We start from the raw sequence: 16837 nt of genomic DNA, 5'->3' as shown, positions 1-16837 counted from the left end.
GTGTTTGTTTATCAGCTGTTCCTCTTTAAAATTTATCCCATTGAAAATCACTGCAAATAGTATTTATCAGTTCCATTATAAAACGTGTACCATGTACAACATCTTGACAATTCAGTGAAAAGTATGGTGGCCCTGAGAGAAAGAACTTACTGAAACCAACTTACTGAAACCACAGGAAACACAGGAAATAGAAAATGCTGCAAAAGCACACAAACACAACAGAAGTAAAGCTGAACAAAACATGATGGAAGCCAAAAAATGCCACAAAAGCTCACAAATCACACATGAATCATGTTATTAGAACACAAGGGTTTTCTACACACATGCAAATTTATCACTTTTTTTTACAGCAGTCCATCATATGTTTTCATTTCTGTCACTTCTGCAGCTGCTGTACTGCATCTGACCTCTCAGGGCCACCATACAAAAAGGTGTGTTTGAGATCTTCAGCAAGTAACAACTGCATATCTTGACAACACAAATGCAGAAAGTCTCATTAAAGAATTTACTGAACATTTTAAATACAAACACAGTTTGTTAGTGATTTATTTGGATTTACAGAGAACATGTGGAGAGACCCAAACTGTAAAACTATGATTACCTATGTGCATTAGCCAATAGTAAATAAGAAAGACACTGACATATAAAAATGTAAACAAATACATTCCTGATCACAGTTTACCTGTCACAATTAACAACATCACTTCCAAGGTTTTTTCATAACATTTTTTTTCTCTGTCTCGCTTGTAGTTTGTTGTTGCTTGTGTTTGGTCCCGAGTTTGCTGTCTATAGTAACAACATTCTGTGTTTTCATATTGTTGCTGTTTAAGGAGTTTAAATTTCTGGTCTGATTTACTGACTTTTTGTAATTAGAGGCTTCATTGATTGTACGGTAACTCTTGGAGTAGTTTGTTGGGTCCGGGACTGAACAACAGTAACCATTACAATCCTTTTATCAGCAGCAGTGACAGAACTGTTCCTTCTCTGTCTAACAGGCTGTTTCCTTGTATTGATGCTTCTTTTAGTGCCTCCTTCTTCTTTTCCTCAGCTTTTGTGTCTACAGGTTTCTGTCTACTTCTTCCTGGGCTACTCCTTGGTGTACTTGTTTTTGTTCCAGTCTCAGTACCAGTGTTGTTTGTAGCCTCCCAGGAAGTGTCTCGTACCTTCTGGTGTTTCTTTTGGGAATGTTTTGCTGAATCCCATGAATTTTGTGTGTTCTCAAATTTTCTGTTCTGTTGATATCAGGATACATGTGTGCCTTTTTATATGAATCAAGCCACTGAACATCTGCTTTAATACTCATTTGATGTTCAGTTGTTTTGTTTATCCGTGCTGCTCTTTGGTTTGGATGTTTATCCGGTTCTCCATTAAAGTTCATCAGTTTTCCCAAAACTCCATCATCACGGCAGCTTTTTGGCAAATCACTGTTGAAGCCCTTTAAAATGTCCTTCCTTTTGTCATCATATCTCTCTGGTTGATAATGAGGAAAAGCAGTGTCTCCTCTGTGTGTCTCATGACTCCTTCCTTCAGCCTTGACGTCTGAATGTGCACACTGAGCGTTGTGATCACTTCCATCCGTCTTTGGAGCTTCTTTTCTCACTTTGAACAGAAAAATGGAAGATTAGTAAAACACAGAATGATCAATGAGTAATCTGTATTTGGAGAAGAGATTATTGCTCTCATGGCATTTATTATGAATGCCATCATTTTTGCATCAGTCTGATATGTGTGTGGCAAAACAACTGGCACTCCATAAAAAAGAAAAGCTGTATTAAGTGACATTTGGCTTTTAGGAAATGAATATTTTAGGTGAACTGGCAAATCAATTGTGCAAAAAATAGTTTAATCAATTTGTGTTACTGATTAATTTTCTGATTTGTACATTAGTGTTCTTCAAAACAGGGAAAGAACTTAAAACTGAAACAAAAACAACCAGTACTTCTTTAAAGCATGCAGTTTTGGCTCCTCCTACAGGTCCAAGTCATTCTTCAGATACTCTTAATATGATTTTTATCTACAGCTTTTGGGAAACACCTCACATCTAAGTCTAGTGAAATAATGTCACCTTCAATTACAATTAAATTCAATTTTATTTATTTGGCTCCAAATCACAACATCAGTTTATATATATCATAAGGGCAACTCCAGGCCTCAAGAGTTGGTGTTCTGCAGGTTTTAGATGTGTTCTTGATCCAACACAGCTGATTGAAATGGGTAAATTACCTCCTCAAAATGTCTTGAAGTTCTCCAGTTCAGGGTCTGCAGCCTTAAAGTACGCAGCCGCAACGATCCTCAAGGGCCGCGTACTTAAAGACCGCTAAGGCCGGAAGTGCGAGGCTTGTGAAATGGGACGGTCTAGCCTCCGTTGCGCTTCCCAGGTTGCCTAGCAACCATGATACTAACAGCTGGAAACGTTTCATACAGCATTGTTTGACAGAAATGAAGGAGAAAATCTTTTGTTCATTTGTTTGTTTCTTTCTACATGAGCTTTGATCATTCTCTGTAAGATTAAGGTCAGCTATTGGACGGTGTATATTTTAAAGTAAAGGCTTTAAAACCAAGTTAGTACAAACGTCACTAATGTCACATAACTTTGCCGACATGTGGCCAACAGTAATGTTTTAATGTTCTTCGTTAGTAAACATTTGCACATAAATAAGTGACATAATATTCAGTACTTACTTAAAGTTTACTCTTCGGGCGCCCCTCATCCGCCGTTTTTTTTTCGGCAAAATCATCCACACCCACCGCCGCGCTATGCATTCTGGGATATGTTGGGCCACGAAGTCTACACCGCCACGTCCTTAAAATTCAGGGAAATGAAGGACGCATTTGAGGGCCGCATTTCGAGCAGCCTTCAAATTGGGACAGCCTTCGTCGCGTCGCTGTGACGTAATCGGCCTTAAAATGAGGCCTTTAAGGCTGCAGACCCTGAATTGGGATACAGCCGAGGACTGATAATGAACTAATCATTTGATTCAGGTGTGCTGACCCAGAGTGAGATCTAAAACCTGCAGGACACCGACCCTCGAGGCCTGGAATTGCCCACCCCTGTCAAAAGGTAAAGACCGTACAACCATACAAACCTTCACTTTGAATTAACAGTAGGAAATAATTTTCTTTTTCCGCTGGGTTAACCCTTTCAAATAAATTATATTCATTAATTTAAAAAAAAATTACAAGAGGTGATCTTAAGAAAACTTACCTTTCCTGTACAGGAGGATGTAAGCTGTAGAAGAGCTGTTATTGGGGAGGGGTTTTAGAAACACAGCTGCATCATGTCAGACATAACTTGATTCTAGCTCAGGAAATATTCCTCATGTGGCATTAGACAAAAAGAAGTGTTTACCTCAGTGGGTTTTCTTTAGCCAAAAATAGTTTGACCTGGAAAATGAAAAATAATAATAAATTAATGACTTAATGTCATGTTGTTAAACTTAACTGTCTGAGGACTCGTCAAATTATGCTCCCTTACACTTTTAACCCATCCATCATCGAAGCAGTACCACTGCCCATTTTCATATGATTTGATTTCTGCGGTGTAGTGTCCTCCTGTTAGACTGCCAAAGTGGTTAACCACGGCGTAGAGCTCATAAGTATATTTCTGGAGAGATACAAATAAAACAAAGTCATTAAATGTAATAAATAAAAGTTGAAACGATTCCCTGTTGTGTCTAAAATACCTCCATGTGTAAAGTTTGAGGCACATCAGCTTTGCAGTGAAGCTTGACGTAGCGCCTCAGCTTGTAGTCAAAGGTAAATCTCTTTAGCAGGAGGGTCAGAACATCTGGATGTTGAGTTATCTCCCATTTCTAGGACACAACATAAAAACAACTACATGAACCAGAGGCATTCATCTTTTGTGATAAAAACTTTAAGAGATCAGATTCATCACTCACAATGTCTGCATTTTGCTTTTCATCACAGCGGCTGCAGTATATCTGGTCATCACCAGATACTTGTTGTAACTCAAAGAAAGCTTCGAGACCTTGCTCCTGCACACCATGAAGATTTTATGTAAAACAGATTGCTTTCTTAACATTTTGAAAATATATACCCTTCTTTTTGATGGGGGAAAATTCAGTACCACATTGTAGGTTTTATATCTTGAATCTTCCACCATTAGTGGCAGAATCCAAAAGAAGCTCCTGGAATCGTTCTTCATGTCGCAGTTACAGCATGTTGTCCTGTGATTCAGCTCTCCTTTAAAGATCTGGACACAAAAAAGTGCAATTGTTGCTGTGCACCCGTGTAATCAGAGACACTGTTAGAGCTATACTGCACTGACAAAAGCATTTTGTTAGATTAAAGTACAATAATTTGGCAGGCTTATTGCTACATCTACTCCTATTTTCTGTTCAGGAATGCAAATGAATAACTCATTTGGCTTATTAATCAAAAAAGTAATTTCTGCTAATTTTTTCTGCTTTTTTTGTAAAATGGGAAATGTGAAAGTTCATGGATTATATACACTCAACAAAAATATAAACGCAACACCTTTGTTACTGCTCCCATTCCCCATGGGATGGACGTAGAGACCTAAAATTCATTCCAGATACACAATATAACCATCCCTCCCAAACAGTGGTCACAAATCAGTCCAAATGTGTGGTAGTGGGCACATCTGCTATATTGAGATAATCCATCCCACCTCACAGGTGTGCCACATCAGGATGCTGATCTGACATCATGAGTAGTGCACAGGTGTACCTCAGACTGCCCACAACAAAAGGCCACCCTGGAATGTGCAGTTTTGTCTCACAGCAAAATGCCACAGATGCCACAAGCAATGAGGGAGCGTGCAATTGGCATGCTGACAGCAGGAATGTCAACCAGATCTGTCGCCCGTGCATTGAATGTTTATTTCTCAACCATAAGCCGTCTCCACAGGCGTTTCAGAGAATATGGCAGCACATCCAACCGGCCTCACAACCGCAGACCTCGTGTAACCACACCAGCCCAGGACCTCCACATCCAGCAGGTTCACCTCCAAGATCGTCTGAGACCAGCCACCCAGACAGCTGCTGGAACAATTGGTTTGCACAACCAAACAATTTCTGCACAAACTGTCAGAAACCGTCTCAGGGATGCTCAACTGCATGCCCGTCGTCCTCATCGGGGTCTTGACCTGACTCCAGCTCGTCGCCGTAACAGACTTGTGTGGGCAAATGCTCACATTCGATGGCGTCTGGCACGTTGGAGAGGTGTGCGCTTCACGGATGAATCATGGTTCACATTGTTCAGGGCAGATGGCAGCTGAGAATGTCCCAGTTCTTTTTTTTTTTTTTTTTTTTTTGCCTGTCCCGTTTGGCTCTTTTGCCATCAGAATTATTGTCTAAAGGCAAAGAAAGATGCCCAACGGATTTACTTTACCAAATTGACCATCCCAGCCTTGCCATAATGGTCCATTTGATTCACCTTTTATTGTTTATTTTATTTTCACTTGCTGTATACGGGACAGACTTGACTGGAGAAAGAAGGAGAGAAAGAAAGAGGGAAAGAGAAACAGCTGAGAAGAGGGACGGGGGAGAAGGGCAAAAAACAAAAACCAACAGAATGGGCAGGAAAAAAGATAAAATGCATATATCGATCACCTGGATCACCTGTTGAGAAAGAAAAAAGAAAACAAGCCGAAGCGAACAAGAGTAATAGAATAAACAACATCACAATGATATATGGGAATATGACAGTAAATACTAAATATTAAACATTATTGTGCAGCACATAAGATCAACAGAACACAGTGTGCTTTGAGGTAGGAGCCAAAAGGGTGTAGTTTGTGAGTGTGATCACCCGTGTGTACACCTGTGAGCATGGACGCGCTTGTTTTTTTAAAAGGTTCCTTCATGTAATGATCTGCTAGAGGGTGTGGGGGGGCCACAGCCCCGTCCTTCAGGGCATGAAGCAGGTATGGAGGAGATCAAAACTCCAGACATCCAGAGGCCCCCAGAACACAAGAGACCAAGGAAGACTAACAGAGGGGCAGCCGCGCCACTGTCCCAGAAAGAGCTGAGGAGAATGTCCCAGTTCTTACATGGCCAGCATACTCACCGGACATGTCACCCATTGAGCATGTTCGGGATGTGCTTGACCGGCGTATACGAGTGGAGTGGAGTGGACCAACATTCCACAGGCCACAATTGACAATCTGATAGACTCCATGCGACGATGTGTTGCACTGCATGAGGCAAATGGTGGTCACACCAGATACTGACGGTTCTGGGTCCCCAGACCCCCAATAGCGCAAAAAACTGCACATTCCAGGGTGGCCTTTTGTTGTGGGCAGTCTGAGGTACACCTGTGCACTACTCATGATGTCAGATCAGCATCCTGATGTGGCACACCTGTGAGGTGGGATGGATTATCTCAATATGGCAGATGTGCCCACTACCACACATTTGGACTGATTTGTGACCACTGTTTGGGAGGGATGGTTATATTGTGTATCTGGAATGAATTTTAGGTCTCTACGTCCATCCCATGGGGAATGGGAGCAGTAACAAAGGTGTTGCGTTTATATTTTTGTTGAGTGTATTAGAATTAAAACTATCATTTTGATTAAAGACATCGTGAATGCGGTTAAAGTCATTATCACACGGTGGCGCTCTAATTCATTTGTTAAGCATTGTATAAAAGAACTTTTAACCTGTCAACACTCACTAGAACATAACAAACAGTCTGTATAGAATCACCAACATTTACATTTTTAAAAAGATTCCTTTTTAAACTTTTTCTCCTTGGAAGTTAAACTTCTACCACCATCTGCACTGCTTCATAATTCTGCATGCAGAATTCAAAATACTTTGACTATGTTTCCCTCTCTTATATTGTCTTGGGTAAATCTAAGTATTTTAATCTTTACACTCTAACTCAGCTAATGCACATATTTGAAAAAGTATATATATATATATATATATATATATATATATATATATATATATATATATATATATATATATATATATATATATATATATATATATTTAAATATATATATATATATATATATATATATATATATATATATATATTTAAATATATATATATATATATATATATATATATATATATATATATATATATATATATATATATATATATATATATATATATATATATATATAGTGGGGGTGCAACGATACACAAAATTCACGGTTCGGTTCGGTTCGATACTTTGGTGTCACGGTTCGATATTTTTTCAATACAAAAAAATGTTCATGCCTTTTTAATTTGTCATTTATTAAAATTATAAATAGATATTTTAACTCAAAAGTACAGTTTTTAAATTTAATGTTGCTGAAACAAAAGTAATTAAAAAACTAAATATATCTCAGGGCTCTCAAAATTTCAAAATCCCTGGTAGCCCTTCGGGCAGGGACTCTTCAGTTTTTGGTAGCCCAAAATAAATGTAAGTAGCCCGAATAAAAAAGAGAGCAATTTTTTGATTGATGTTTTGTTTCCTTTACAATATTATACATTAAAGTATAATATTGTAAAGGAAACAAAACATTAATCAAAAAATTGTTGAAAAACAAATTACAACATTGTATAAAAATCATCAACTCAAATACTTGGTTCTAATTGAACAGAAGTTTCTATCAACTTGTAAGAACTGTGTAGGACATGAATCAGTCTGTGTCAGATCCTGAATTTGAAATTTCCACTGAAGTCACGGGTAAGAGACAAGTGGAACCAAGATCTAGGCTATTTGCTTTTTGAAGTTTGCAAAAACTGCTAAATTTTGCCAGTGGTAGTTCACTCTTCACAACATAGTATGCTGTTCTAAACAGATTTTTCAGGTTTATTTTTAGTATGTTATTTGCAATTGGTGTTTGTTCTGGGAAAGATATTGCAGACTGAGCAATAATGCATTTCTTGCATTTCTCATGGGTTCTAATGGGGGCCTTTCTTAAAATGACTGGTCCCAGTAACAAAGGCGCTTGTCGACTCAGAAATCGAGAGAAAACCAACAACACACCCGGCAGAACGTTATGTTATTTACACGGTGTCAATGGAAAATTGTATTTAGTAGTCAGTATAATCTTTTAGTGATATAAGTTTGCATATGGTAGAATGCTGCATGTAATCATTTGTGTGTAGAAGTATATAGTTGGTGGCATATTGAAAGAATGTCTCATCCTAGGGTGTTCACCACCACATCCTGGGAGCATGAGAGAGGTCGTACCTTGTTTTATTGTTTTACGGTAGGATTAACGTAACTACGTCTGTTCTAGTCTAAGTGCTTGAACTGCTGGACTTCCTCACGGTGTTATCTAGGGTGAACCATCTAGGGTGGGGGAGACTACCCTCTTCCTGACCAAGGATGTTTGACCCTTTGATCAGAACACACACACACACACACACACACACACACACACACACACACACACACACACACACACACTGAAGTATAAAATAAAGACCGGGGCAGTGCTCAGCGCGAGTCTCTTAGAGCTCAGAGCTGCCCTTGCTAAGCAACAAGTAAAACTGTCTGTGTTTCTCTTCTCTGAGTCTTTACTGAAGAAGTGTTTTATAACATTTTCCTTAACACACGGGTGCACATAAGTGGTCCGCATGTGCGCATTCGCTGTCAAAATAAAAGACGCGCACCAGATAAGAAGTTGCAACGCGCGTTTGCATCCATATAAAAAGCACTGTTTTTGTCCGCTAGAGTGGGATTTTCACGGCACATTCCGCACCACATCTCTGTGCGTTCATCATTTGTTTGAAGCCAGCTCACCTCCTGCAACCACTTTTCCGAGAATACGTGCTTCTTTTGTGGTTCGGACTCCTGACATTTCTTTGGAGGTGGAGGAACACCAAAGTAATTGCTTAAAGGAGCTTGCTTCTTCGACATCTTTAAGAGTTCTAAACAAATGTCTGTCCTCCTCCTGAAAATCTTATGTACGCAAACACGCGTTACAACTTCTTATCTTGTGCGCGTTTTTTATTTTGACAGCGAATGCGCACCTGTGGACCACTTATGTGCAGCCCTGGTTATTTAGCTCCACATATTGCAGCCACAGAAATTCTTTTGTCCATGAAACCATAAAACTGCACTTTCTTTTTGCCTTATAGTCTGATTTGTCATAACTTTTCCGTTTTGTGGTAAGCTTTTCTTTGGCTGTCACTTCTTCACCCTGACCCGTCTTATTTGGCTCAGCAGAACTAAAATATATATCCTGCTGCTTTTACACACACACACACACACACACACACACACACACACACACACACACACACACATAACGGTCAGCGATTCTCTGCGCGATCAACCTCTCATATGTTTAAGCTTGCTGCGGGAGATTTCACTTGTCATGTTTGCATAGTAAGCTAACGATTGATAAGACGATGTCAGAGGAATTGGTGCGCAAATTATCATCACTCACCAATCAGTACTGTCGCTCTCTATACGCAGTTCGCGCGATTGCAAAGTGAAAGCAAAAAACAAGCACAAATTCAAACGCAATTTCAATATGTCACATATTGACAGTGGCTCATCGATGCCAATGACATAATTACCCAGCTACATTTCCGAAAGAATGCAAAAGCATTGACATATATTTTTCCTTCCTACAATAGTCCGACGGGCAGGGCAGAGATAGATTTTGGTAGCCCGACTGGAAAAATCGCTAGCCCCGGGACGTCGGGCTAGCGATTTTGCAAGCCCTGTATCTGATTGAGGAATCACTCGTCTTTGGAAAAGAGAGTTTATTACAGAGAAATGGCTCTTTCCAAAATAAAAGCTATACTATACGCTTCTTCTGGGCTATATTCTCAGCAGCATATTGTAGCGGGTCAGGGCTGTTCGGGGTTCTGTTTGTACAGTTATGTTTTGTTTATGTTGCCATAGTGACGGGTGACGCCCTCTCGCTGCGACGTTGTGTCCTTCCGGGGTCAGAGGGCGCCCTGTGTGTTGTTGTTGTTGTTGCTGTGCGGTTGCCGCGCTGAGCAGTTAGCTAGCGGTTCTAGTGTTCTTCTGCAGATATCAATAAACGGCTGTGCTCCCTGGCTAGCTCACGGGAAGCAAGACCAAACGACATCTCCGTCTCCTCCTTGTCTGAGCTCGCCACATTGGTGTCAGAAGTGGGATGATGGTGGCACCCCATGTTCTGACCCGAGTGACTTTTCCCCCGCCGGTCGTGACCGGCCGGTGCACCAAAAGAAGGCACCTGGACATTTGCAGGACTTTGTATGGGGTAGTGGGGTCGTCGGGGACGACTGACCTCTTAGGTGGGGGCTATGTAGCGGGTCAGGGCTGTTCGGGGTTCTGTTTGTACAGTTATGTTTTGTTTATGTTGCCACAGTGACGGGTGACGCCCCCTCGCTGCGACGGTGTGTCCTTCCGGGGTCAGAGGGCGCCCTGTGTGTTGTTGTTGTTGTTGCTGTGCGGTTGCCGCGCTGAGCAGTTAGCTAGCGGCAGTGTTCTTCTGCAGATGTCAATAAACGGCTGTGCTCCCTGGCTAGCTCACGGGAAGCAAGACCAAACGACACCTCCGTCTCCACCTTGTCTGAGCTCGCCACAATATTAAACATATCAGGTCCCCATAAGGAGAATCATGTGCTAACGGCTGTCTATATGACTCGGGTAAAGTTTGTAGCATGCATGCTTGTTGTTTTTGTCTGCTTCCACTTGTCTTTGCACCAGGATGATGTCGGCGTAAATGTGCAGTCATATTCGTTGTGTTCCCACTAGTGCTGTCAGCGTTAATCTCGTTGAAATGACGTTAACGCCACAACATGGCAATCTCCTTTAACGAGCTACCCCTGATCGCCCCGTGTGTGGGGCTAGACAGCCAACACGTTAACGAGCTAACTGCGCTAACACACTAGTTCCCACCCATGTAATTGAGCATTGCGTGGCACATCCAACATACTGTTTTACTTTAGTCCATGACGCGCTGACCTTCAGGGTCATACGTCACATGAAAACCAAAATAATTCCAAACGCCAGATCTGAATGAGGGTGGGGGAGGTTCAATTTGCCATGTTGCAAGGAGAGCTTAACTTCTGTCTTGCTGGCTTGCCCTGCGCTCTTCCTTCTGACGATGCTGTCTGTGTTGAGCGCTCAGTGGATCTGCGCTCGACAGTGCAGCCTAGGCGGAGTAGTCGAACGCAGATTCACTGAGCGCTCAACACAGACAGACAGCATTGTCAGAAGGAAAGTTGATAAAATAAATTACAAATTTTGTATTGTCCGATACATATGCGTACCGAACCGAAAGCACTGTATCGAACGGTTCAATATCGATACGAGTATCGTTGCACCCCTAATAGATAGATAGATAGATAGATATATGTATTTGTGTATATATATATATGTATATATTGAGTTTTACTCAACTACCCAGACACGTGTTTATGGTACATAAAAAATCGGATTCTTTATTTTCCAAAGGACGCTTTTGACACCGATTAGCAGACAGCTACAGCTGGTGCCTGCTGTGCTGTACGTTGTACACGTGTACCTAGATATTTTCAAATTTCAGCACTGATTAATGAACACTGTGCCCTTAAAGTAAACAGAGCTGTATATTGGTCGCACCTTGGAAGCGTCTTGGCTCGTCATACACAAAATCTTCTCAAAATACTCAGCAGCATCACGTTGTTCAAATACTGAAGATCAGGGAGATAGAAGAGGATGCAAAATTATTACCAGAGCACCAGTGATAATATATTTGTTACAGCATTTCAAATGCACACACAGAATAGTGAGGCATGTCAAGTAAACTCACCATCTGTGATGCCCAGCTTCTCTGTGATGTTACGTGTTTCGGCCAACTGTTTCTGTAAATCATCAAACAGCCTTCTCAGCTCTGAGTCAACGATTGGTGATTCTTTCCTGCCCCTCCGATGATCTGGACTGCTTAATATGTAACCAGGAAACAAAGGTAATGTGATTAAAAATCTTTATATTTCCACTTACTTCCAGATTTTAACACGTATTAACTCCTGGAAGAAATACACTTTCACATCAATCTGACACTTCTGTTAAATAAAAGAAAAACTTCATCTTGTTTCTTAAAACTGAGTCAAAGAGTAAAAGAAAACAAACATTTTCTGTGATACTCTACGTTTCTGATTTATTCTGATTTTCCTACATTTCTTCTTTTTTTTTCTTTCCCATTCATCCAGGCTTTATGCTAACTTATGACAGCTGTGTTCATCTCCTCAAGACAACAAAGCCACATTTAAAAACATCCCAAATAAAGTTTTTTTCAAACCTTTTCAAAGCGTCACGAAAGTTTTCTGTCATGAAAAGCACCTGAAGCACGCTGTTCAGGTAACATGTAAGACCTGGACTCTTGAGGCCATAGTAATCTAAAAAGTAAGTCAATGAGGGTAAGGAATATAAGTCACACATCATTTAATCAGAGCCACATGCTTTAAGCTGCTGCATTTTATACTACTTACCTGCAACAGGAAGGCTTTTTAGTTTCTTTCTGAACCTCGACACGAGGGAGTGATTCATCCTGATGTCCGTCTGATGTGTGTCGGCATTTTCACTCCTGAACTTTACTGTCAGATGCTTGGATTCATTCTGTTGAAAGATATTAGATACAGCAGAAGTTAGAGCAGGAGAGTCAATCCAGTCAATTAGATGGCTTTGGAAAATTAGCATAGACATTAAGAAGCTTTTAAGAAGCTTTTTCTCCTGATAAAAACCTTCCCTGTGGCCATTCATACTGAGCCAAAAATAGTTAATTAATAGATAACAGTTGTGTGTAAAGTGCTGTTGAAATTGCGCTTCTTTTTTCTTATAATAACATATCTCAGGTTTGCATTGTGTAGTTAAACTTCTTTACACTGACAGAAGGGGGAGCTTCACTGGTCTGGCCCACTTAAAATTAAAGTTTGCTGTATGTGGCCCAGGATGTAAAGTCAGTTTGGCATTCCAGAATTTGAGGATAACCAGAAAGGCACCAACAAACATTCAGACGGCAGGGTCAGAGTTTGGCATAAACAACATGAAAGCACGGATCCATCCTGCCGTATAGCCACAGTTAAAGCTGCTGGTGGTGTACAGTGGACCATTCCTGATGACTGCTTCCAGCAGGATAACTCACTATGTTAGCTCAAATCCTCTCAAAATGTTTTCTTTAACATTAAAATGAGTTCAGTGTACTCAAATGACCTCCACAGTCACCAGATGTCAATCCAACACATCAAGTTTAGGATGTGGTGGAACAGCAGAGTCATCTGCAACAGCTGTGTGACGCTGTCGCGTCTGCCTCCTCTCGTTTGTTCTGTTTTCTCTCTTCCTGCAATAACGTCACTGTACTGTGTTATGTGGCTTCCTTAAATAAAGCTCGTTAAAGTAAAGTTGAGCTGGTAATAATAAAGCAACATTATAAATACGATACTTTTACGGGTTTCTTTGGTAATGTGCTATCATTACAAATGTGCTATAAGTAAAATAACCTTGAAACGTCTGATTTTCGATTTAAATTCAAATTTAAATTGTAAACCCTTTAAATTTGAATGAATGCGTCCACAGTAACAGTCTGTGTCTCGAGTGTTATTGAACCATGCTGCCGCCTCTTAGCTGTGCTTACCCGCCTTCGGGGGGTCATAAAACAGACCATTCAAGCAACAGTAAAACAATCACAGCTTCAGTATAAAGTACCAAACGCACTGACGCTATAACCCGTAAGTCCAGACAGCAATAATGATGATGTTTTCTAACGGTGAGTAGTAAAAAGGGAGGGTAAACAGGAGAGTACTCACCGTGCAGCCTATCTGATTTACCGACCTCAGCAAACTTTCACTTTCGATGCCGTAGCGTCGCTGAACGAGGAAGTGCGACAGAGAGGAGGTGCGACAGACACACAAGGACCCACCGCTGGACCCTGGAGACTCGTGATTCCTGGTAAATGTAATATTTATTTGAATACTTAAATGTGTGGCTGTCCTACTTCTGGCTGAGCGTTAAAATAAAAGCGGAAGTCTTTAAAACTGCTAGAGCTGTGCCAACAAGCGAAGACATAACATTTCTCCCTTTAACAAATCGCCTGTTAATATCTTCAGTTCATCCACTTAAATAACTACGAAGCCTCCTTCAAGTTTAAGTTCATATTATTTTAAAATATTACATAAAATGTTGTGGACATGTGTACTACTTTGTAATAACAATCTCATAAGAAAGAGAAACGTTAACGTTCTGTAATAAAGTTAAAAGCAGCTGGAACTTCCTTGAGTGACTCGCCACACCTCACAGGAGGTTTTTAAATAAGTTGTTTTAAGACTGAGAGCTTCTGGATTCAAAACCCTTTACGTTTTAAGTACTCTGTGTATCAGACAGCATTTATCCTCCTTTCAGTCCAAACTCCTATCTTGTGAGAATGACAGTCATTATTTGTGGTCTGTATGCAGGCTGACATGTTAATATAAATCTTATGTTACAGTATTTGTAGTGCTGGATCCCCAGAATGAGCATTTGTGGACAGGATCAGGTGGAGAAGAAATACGACCCTCTAGACACCACCCTGAAGTTTGTCAACAGGGAGGATGACTTGGATTCATCATGTAAGATTTGTTTTATTTTTTCTGAATATAATTTATATTTGGTGTTTTGTTTCTGTTGTGGAAGCAGCAGCTGGATTCCAGCACAGACCAGAGCAGGCATCAAAGACAGATATGATGGTGATTAAGTCAGACACAGTATAAAAGGAGGAGTGGGGATAGAAAGCAGCTTACATGATGCACTCTGTGTGGGATTTGTTGGATTTGGATGTGTAGAGGGGTAGCTTGACACGCAAATCTAGTTTGACTTTGTTTCCTCTCTAAACCAGTAACATGTTTGATTTGTTGTTGTTAACTCCCTCCTCAGGTGATGACTCTCTCAGAGCAGAGATGTCCTGTGGCCACGCTGTCACTCCTGAATCTCTCACACGTTGGTGTCGCTCTCTGCTGGATGAGGTATGTTGTGTCTTTGTAGCCCTTTATTTTTTCTTGTAAATAAAGTTTCATGTTTAATTTGGTTAACAGTGGTGCAACAAAGTTCTATTTAAGTTTTGAGCTCTGTTAAAATAAATCTTTTTTTAGCTGAAATTATTATACAAATGTTACCTTTTAGGTCAAGATCCTGCTTTTTTATAAATTGTTTAAGCTAAATAGTTGGGTACTACTGGTATAAGGAATTTCAAGGAATAAGTTACTTTTATAAAAGGTTATCATTGTGTGTTTGTCAGATTTGATTGTGAAAATAGCCAGTAGCTTATTAGATATAAATGTAACAAAGTACTATTATAATTATTATAATTAAAGTAAGAGCCTTGAAGATTTGGACTTCAGTTCTTAGTTATTTCTCTAATTATACAGTGAGTCTTTTTTGTTGTTGTTTTCAGGGGAATTACAAATTCAGATGTCCGGCTTTAGTGGACGGCACCAAGCAGTGTAATAAAGAGTGGTCGTACTAGGAGGTGCGCAGACTGGCTGATCTGACTGTGGAGGAAATGCAGCACTTTGAAGAGAGCATGGCCCGGCTGGCTCTTGCAGACCACTGTGAGGTTCAGCCAGTAAGTGATTTATGGTTATTATTGTGACCTTTCAGCTTATTTCACTTTGATAAAAATGTTTAAAGTGGAGGTCTCTTTCTTTTCTTTAAAACACTGTTTCCCACATCAGTGTCCTCAGTGTAAAACAGATGTAGAGAGGAAGGATCTGTCCAACCTGTGTGTCCAGTGTGTCGTATGCACAGCTGATCAGAAGAAGAAATGCCAGTTTTGCTGGCAGTGTCTGAAACCATGGAAGGGTTCAGGCCTTCGATCTGAACGCTGTGACAATGACGGCTGTGAGAACAAGGACCTGCAACTTTTGCAGACATGTAAAACCATTGATCTGCCTGAAGTAAAGGGCGTCACCAGCTGCCCTGCCATTAGAGTCTGTCCTACATGTGGCCTGAGGGTGGAGCATAACAGAAAAAACTGTAAAAATATCAAATGTCCTCGCTGCAAAATGGAGTTCTGTTTTGTCTGCCTGAAACTAAAGCGTGAATGTTCCAGTTCACCATTCAGAATCTGCCCCAGTGGGGTCGCGCCAAGGCAGACCTCCATCCCTGTGTGGAGCAAAACATGAAAACAAGACAAATGAACAATTTAAGAGAATGTTTATATTTTCCTTCAACGTTTTAACAATTGTTGATATAAAAAAAAAAACGATGTTGCGTATCTCAGCTCCAAAAGACACCTCTATTTTGTCAGCCTTTGTTTCTCTGCCTCCTACTGGCTGAACTTTAAATTGCCCAACAAGAGACTGTTCTCTTCTGTAAGTCAGTAACTGTGCAGAGAGATCATTATACATCTTTTACTCAAACATGTCTGTGAATATGAAATATGAATACATTTTTATCAGCACTCAGTTTATTACAAATGAAATCTTAGCATCATGCATCAGGTCTTCTTGTGAGACAAAATGTTAGCCTGTAGTTTAAGCGTAATGTGAAAAATAAAGAACTTATAAAAAGTGCTGCATTTCTTCTGTTTTGTATCAACATGCACATAGTGGATCAGTAGCTCCTAAATTATAAGCATTAAACAAAATGATTGATTAGAAAGAAATCAAAGGAGAGCTTTGTATTATATTAGTGATTGATGAGTAAAAATCTGGATCACAGGATATTATTTATACTAGTTAGCACTTGTATTTCATAGAGGCAACAAAATCGTCCATTATAGAGATTCTGAATTTGTAAATTCTGTTGTCCAATCTTGTGCACAGAAATATTCATGACATCACTTTTTCTCAGAAGAAACTAACCGATCTTAAACAAGCCAGCCTAGAACAAAGAAAATCAGACTGGCTGACTTTGCTGCTGTGTTTTGTTCACCATCATATA

At 40.1% G+C, this 16837-nt stretch overlaps 2 pseudogenes; one reads left to right on the top strand and one right to left on the bottom strand.

Annotated features, from left to right (window-relative positions):
- Positions 1 to 700: 700 nt before the first annotated feature.
- On the bottom strand, positions 701 to 12472 carry LOC146636452 (uncharacterized; annotated as a pseudogene).
- A 1957-nt stretch (positions 12473 to 14429) lies between these two features.
- Positions 14430 to 16077, top strand: LOC146636451 (E3 ubiquitin-protein ligase RNF19B-like; annotated as a pseudogene).
- The last annotated feature ends 760 nt before the right edge of the window (positions 16078 to 16837 follow it).

Source organism: Diplotaxodon limnothrissa, linkage group LG3 (genome assembly GCF_057381915.1).
Source record: "Diplotaxodon limnothrissa isolate DT_005_m linkage group LG3, D_limnothrissa_male_GT1.1, whole genome shotgun sequence".
In the NCBI taxonomy this organism is placed as follows: domain Eukaryota; kingdom Metazoa; phylum Chordata; class Actinopteri; order Cichliformes; family Cichlidae; genus Diplotaxodon; species Diplotaxodon limnothrissa.
This window is presented reverse-complemented; position numbering and strand designations above follow the sequence as displayed.